The sequence below is a fragment of the Eptesicus fuscus genome, chromosome 5 (assembly GCF_027574615.1).
Source record: "Eptesicus fuscus isolate TK198812 chromosome 5, DD_ASM_mEF_20220401, whole genome shotgun sequence".
Classification (NCBI taxonomy): domain Eukaryota; kingdom Metazoa; phylum Chordata; class Mammalia; order Chiroptera; family Vespertilionidae; genus Eptesicus; species Eptesicus fuscus.
The window spans coordinates 39,431,464-39,438,364 of record NC_072477.1 but is presented as its reverse complement, the minus strand read 5'-3'; the positions used below and the strand labels follow the sequence as shown (position 1 = coordinate 39,438,364).

The 6,901-nt window shown below is 41.4% G+C and overlaps 1 pseudogene; it reads right to left on the bottom strand.

Annotated features, from left to right (window-relative positions):
• Positions 1–1,384: 1,384 nt before the first annotated feature.
• Positions 1,385–2,623, bottom strand: LOC103283742 (RWD domain-containing protein 4-like; annotated as a pseudogene).
• Between the last annotated feature and the right edge of the window lie 4,278 nt (positions 2,624–6,901).

The following is a 6,901-nucleotide window of genomic DNA, read 5'->3' as shown; positions in this document are numbered from 1 at the left end:
AGCATATGGTACTTTGTTCCAAAAACAATAGAAAACTATTACACTATTCTAATTTATTTAATAAAAACTCTACATGTTTTATAAATTTTTATTTTAGAGAGGAGGAGACAGAGGCACAGAAAGATTAAGTTGTTTGTCCAAATCTTGATTACTTAACATTGTTCTTTCTTGGGGGCTCCCTGGTTTCTCTCCTACCTGTCTCTCCACTTTTTTCCTTGGGCTCCTTGCAAGTTCCTTTACTCCTATCCAATGTATAAATTGGGAATTTATCCTAAATACTCTTTCTCTTTGAATTCTTTTTCCTAGCTGATCTTACCCATTCCCAGACTTTCAAATGCTGTTTATAAGCTGATTATTCCCCAAGTAATAGTTCTAATAGGGACCCCTCCTCTGAGTTCACACTAGTAAGCTTGTCACCTGCCAACTTGACTTCTTAGTTTGGATAGCTTATAAACATTTCAAACCTAACACGTTCAAGACAGACCCAATTCCTACAAAATCGCTTCCCCATTCCCACATTCTATTACATTTGTCTCAAGTCAAAAAGATGAATCAGGCTTCACTCCTCTCTTCCACATCCTCCATGTTCATCCCACCACCAATCCATCCATTTTTGTCTACCTTCACTACTACCATTCTTGTCCAAGTCACCACCATTTCCCACCTCAAAAACCACAGTGGCTTCCAAACGTCTCTCTTGTTCTTCCTTGTTCCTCTTTGGATCTATTTTCCTCACCCATGGAGAGTGTCCTCTGAGCCAGTAGATCAGATCTTGTCACATACCTGCTTAACACCTTTCAATGACTTTCTCCTTTTTAGAACCATACCAGGCTTCTCTCAGTGCCTCAACCCCCAAAATTCTTTCCTGCCTCAATGACTTTATATCTACAGCTTCCTTTTTGTGAGATGTGTATACACACACACCTTTCACCTATCTGCTACTAACTCTTCAATTTTCAGGTTAAATATTTCCTCCTTAGAAAGGCCAAAACCAAACCATGCAATCTAAAGCATTTTTACCCTGCCACCCAACCCTACCCCAACTTGATTCTTTATCCCAGCCCCTATTTGTTCTGGGATATGTTGATGGTGTTGTGTGTTTGTTTTTTTTGTTTGGTTTGTTTTTGGTGTGTGTTTTTTTTGTTTGTTTTGTTTGTTTTTGGTGTGTGTTTGTGTGTGTGTGTGTGTGTGTGTGTGTGTTTTTTTAACATTTCACCTTTTATTAAGGCAAGTTTGTGAAAATAATTTAATACAACCAAATCTCTTCCTGAACTTTCAGCTTAAAACATTTTTATGTAAGAAACATACAAAAAAATGCTTTTATAACAAGCCACCTCAATGCCAGAAAAGAGTGACAAAAGAGTTTGAACCCAGTTTGCTTTTTAAGGATGCTCTTCCCTTGTTTCCAATTCCAAGTGCTATTCATCATCTTTAGTGCCACTTTTGCTTAACTATGAAAAAAGATAAAAGAAATATTCAACAAGTTTAAGCTACCATATTGAGTTATTTCCGCTTCATATCAAAGGTAAACATTTACAGCTACTGGTTTGGGAACTTAAACCACCTCCAGCCTCCACCCCCTATTTTTGTACTACATACTAGAAGCACAAAGATTGTTTTACACAGTTTTTATGGAACGGGCACCCCATGGCCCAAACAACTGACTTTAAAATGAACTGTAAGAATATACCCATTAGGTCCTCACTAAAATGCTAGTCTTTAACTCTCCTTGGATCATATTAGTTACTTCTGACAGGACTGGCACTTAAGCAGCATGCAAAACTCATTTCATGAAGTTCTACAACGAGAATGAACTTCCTGTGTTCGGTATCAGTTTAATACATTTGAAGCTACAATTCGTGCAAGAAAAATACTGAGAATAGTTGGCAGAAAAATTCAGAATGGGAGTAAACCCTTTAAAACAACAAAACCAGGAACTCTTTCTTGATAACGATGGGAAACTACAACTAGGGTCTGACCTAAATAAAATGCTTCATTCCTCCTAAGAAATCAAAGCATTTCTTCCCGTGACTTGTTTTCCTGCGTTTCCATATCATCACTAATTGAGAGTCACCGTTAAGCATGCCCATTCTCCGGTGTGCTGACATCAACAGTCACACCTCATTGTAGCTGTAAATGCGTGCTTCACCTCCACCCAGTTCCAGCCTCAGGAAGCTCTCCTTTGTGATCTGTTCTATCTGCCGGCTTACGCTTCTGGGCTTTTGTAAGCTGTTCCTTCTTTTCTCTCTTACTGCATGGGGCTACATTAGGAGTTCCAACTGAGGATATTCTTATGGATGTCGGAGTTCACGGGGTGGTGATTCTCCACGAACTGCTCTTGGCCTGGCGGCGCCGAGGTTGGCTTCCCCGCTTCCTAACTCGGCGCATGTGCGCTCCTTCCTGGCTGGGGATCTGGTGTTGCAGAAAGCGATCCTGGGTATCACTGGAGGGGGCTGGGGTATGTTCCTGTCCCGGAAACCTCCATGAGGAAGGCGCTGGGATCACCATTTTCACCGATCCTATGTTGGCATGAAACTGGACTTAATTCCCGGAAACTTTCATCTCCTTCATATATAGAACATAATGCTCCCAGTCCCATCTCCCGGTCCTCGTTGGCCCTCATCGCGCGGGGCGCGGGGCGCGGGCGCCTCCCGAGCGGGCAGACGGCGTTCACCACCACGAAGAGAAACGCGAGCAGTGGCCCCCGAGGCTGCGGGAGGCACACCCTTCGCACCGCACACAGCAGTCACACACGCACCGCGGGAGGCACACCCTTCACACCGCACACAGCTGTCACGCACACCCCTGGCTCTGGGCAGCAGGCGAAGCCACCGGCTGAAGGGCTGAGGGCCCGGAGCCCGAGGCCGTGGCAGGCGGGGCACCGGTGCGTGTGGAGGGAGACAGCGGAGCCCTAAGGCAGAGCGGTGGTGGTGTTTTTTAGCACTTACTACAACTTGCAGTTCTTTGTCATTTTGGTTACTTTACTGTTTTTTGTTTTTTTTTTAATTCGTCTTTCTAGAATGTTCCATAAGGGCAGGGTCTGTGTCTGTCTTGGTTACCAGTGTAACTCTAGAGCAGTGGTAAGCAAACCAGCTCTGGAGCTACATGCGGCTCTTTGGCCCCTTGAGTATGACTCTTCCACAAAATACCGCGTGTGGGCGCGCACGTACAGTGCGATTGTGGGGGATGAGGACAAATATGTGATACCTTAATCAATAAAGAAATTAAAAATAATAATAAAAAAATAAAAGATGAGAAGCCAATAAAAAGAAAAAGAAAAGAAACTTCGTGGCCCGTGCGCAGAAGTCGGTTTTTGGCTCTCAAAAGAAATTTCAATCGTTGTCCTGTTGATATTTGGCTCTGTTGACTAATGAGTTTGCCGACCACTGCTCTAGAGCACTAAGCCTGACACATAGTAGGTGCTCAATAAATATCTGTTAACTATTGAATAAATGTTATATGTAAAAAGTTAAGAATGTTTAAAATGATACTAATACACTATATCATTATCTAAGAATGCTATAACTACTTGAATAATGTATTTGAATTTAAGTCAATAAATGATCAATAGCCGGTTGAATTTACATTTTATAATATTCTGTTATTCTGTTGGTTGTAATTATTTATACATTAAACTAACTGGACACTCAAAGTAAAATTTCATGTTATGACAAATTTGATTTTTTTTTTTAACCTAAGGACCTTTTGTACCAATTAGCCTCTTTTAACCTTTACTTTACACTTGTGGTAAAACCACACAGTACAGATTCAAAGAAAGGAAATACATATTTAGCAATAGACCAGACCAGCACACATCTTTTTCCCCCTCCCCCCAAAGTTGGAGGGCTAGATGTGGTTTATAGGAAATCCCCAAAGAGAAATAAAAATAGGACATAAATAACTCAAACTATGCATAGCAAAAGGCTAATGCTTCTCAACTAGGTATCTGGAGATGAGGAACAAGTGATAAAATACAGTAGGAAGCAAATGAAATAATAATGTCGATGTATTTTACCTTAAATAAGACAATGTTTGAATTATTATAATCAGAAAGGAGCCTACTCCTTTGAGAAATACCTGTAGAATAAAAAATACCATTGGTTCTTCATGCTTCATTCATGCAACATCCATCACGTCCCCCAAAAGGGAGAAATGAAGATGTGAGATCTGTAAGTTTGAGGGATAATGTTCAAGTCAATCAGTACACTTTTATTATGAGGCTATGGCATGCTAGGTATTTTTGAAAACAGCAAGATGAACGAATCATAATATCTGATTTTAGATAGGTTACAATCCAGTTGGAAAACAAGGCAAATGTGTGAACAGTCCAGCAACACATCAGGACCAAAGATTCTACAAGGAAGGGCAAAGTAACTGACCACATGTGCACTCAGGAAGCAGCATGGTGCCACGTTCTGGCTCTGACCCTGCACTGGCTGGACAGCTTCTGTCAAGCTACACAACCACAGAGCCTCAGTCCCTCCTCTGTCAGAAGAGGAGGATAGAAGCATGCCTATGCCTCATGGGGTCATGAGGAGATTAAATGAGATAATATAAATAGAGTGCTTTGCATTGAGCATGCACAGTAACACTAGATATTGCTAAGTTAAATGAGTGGACATGGAGAAAAGCCATTGTTGGGAAATAGTATTAACAAACTGGTATGTGTTGTAAGGAATTTATCATAAACTTAACATCATTGGGACAAATCCCACTGTAATTTGTGCCAGAAGTTTATGACTTTGAGGTGGAACTTTTTGGACTTAGAACACTCTTTTCTTCTTGAGATACCTTTCTTTTTGTTGTTGTTGTTGATCCTCACCCGAGGATATTTTTCCCATTGATTTTTAGAGAGAGTGGAAGGGAGGGGAAGAGACAGATAGAAACATCGTTGAGAGAGACACATCTATTGGTTGCCTCCCACATGCACCCTGACCAGGGCTGGGGATCGAGCCTGCAACCAAGTACATGCCCTTGACTGGAATTGAACCCTCATCCTTTCAGTCCATGGGCCAATGCTCTAACCACTGAACAAACTGGCTAGAGTATGAGATATCAAGAGGTAGAGGGATCTTACTTATGATCACATGGCCTGATATAAAAATGTAACTATTCAACAAAAACTTACATTAAAGGACACAAACTATCACATATAGTCACCACCCTTTAAAAAGGCACATATATGTGCCTATATGTATATATGTGTATATGTGGGGTGGGCAGGTGACGTTAAGTAAGTTTCAGTTTCCACTTCAGGCCTGCATGTATGGTTCAGGTTTCATTTCCAACCTTTCCAAACCCTCCCTGCTTCACCTGGCTCTTGCAAGGACCACCCTGGTGGTTAGATATTGCTCATTCTTATTTATTTTAAAATATATATATATATTTTTAATTGATTTCAGAGAGGAAGGGAGAGGGAGAGATAGAAACATCAATGATGAGAGAGAATCATTGATTGGCTGCCTCCTGCATGCCCCCTACTGGGGATCAAGCCCACAACCCGGGTATGTGCCCTTGACTGGAATCGAACCTAGGACCCTTCAGTCCATAGGCTGATGCTCTATGCACTGAGCCAAACCAGCTAGGGCTGCCCATTTTTCTTGAGGGGATTTAAAAATCAATGGTCTCTGGGAGTCAGCATGGATTAAGAACTCATTATAGTTCTCAACAGTGGAAGCTTGATTCGTTTTTTAAAATAGTCATCTGTAATCATATTTTAAAATAATTTGGAAATTAATGGACTACCTTAATTATACCATGTCTTAATTTTTGCAAAACACTTGACAAAATTTTTGATGGTGTTTTTATGGACAGAATGATGAAAGCTAACATTATCATACTGCTTAGGTAGAGGCACAACCAACTGAACAATACATTGAAAGAATATTGATTACTGGTTCTGAAAAAAAGTTTACTTAATGTCATACCACCTACCCAGTTCTTGTCCTTGGCCCTGTCAGGGGCAACATTTTCCATACATAATATGAAAGAAAATTACATATAATTGATTAACACATAAAAACCAGAGATTCAAAATGATTAAAATAAAATTCATTTTAGCCCTGGCTGGTGTTGCTCACTGGTTAAAGCATTGCCCCATGCACCAAAGGATCATGGGTTCGATTCCCAGTCAAGGACACATACCTGGGTTGCAGGGTTCCTCCCCACACTAGTTGGGGCACTTACAGGAGGCAACCAGTCAATGTGTCTCTCATATCAAAGTTTCTCTGTTTCTCTCCCTCTGTCTCTTTCCCCCCACAACCCTGTCTCCCCAACCCTCCCTCCCTTCCACTCGCGCTGAAAAACAATGGAAAAAATATATATCCTCTAGTGAGGATTAAAAATTTTCACTTTAAATAAATATTAACTATTAAGTTCTAAATTTAGCCTCAGGAGAGGGAATTCTAGGCTTCAAATCAATAGATCTGAATATATAGTTAATTACAAGTACAAAATTAGTTGGGGGAAAAGTGTGGTTGCTTTTTGGCTAACTTAGCTCTAGGTATTAAGGGGTATAATCCCGAGAACTCAGGAAGTAATATATCTCACACCATTCAGCACCAATGAGACTACTAGTATATCTTGTTATAGTCCAGAGAGAGATGTAGGGGGAAAGCTAGACTCTGTCCTGGAAGAAGAGACCAAATAAATGGTGGGGGACCTGGAAAACACAGAGGTCTAAGGAGTTCTGGGGATTTGTAACTTGATGAGGACAAAGGCTGGGGAGAGACAAGAGGCAGTCCTTCCAGGGCCTCGGAGAGCAGAAGCTGCAGGCCGGTCCCCTCTACTTCACACCTCAGGCCAGGGCTGCGGGCAAGGGGACAGGTGCCGTGGGCTCCGTCTGGCTCAGGATGAGAAAAAGCAACCACAGCAGACTCTCAAAGGCAAGCCCTCTCTCACA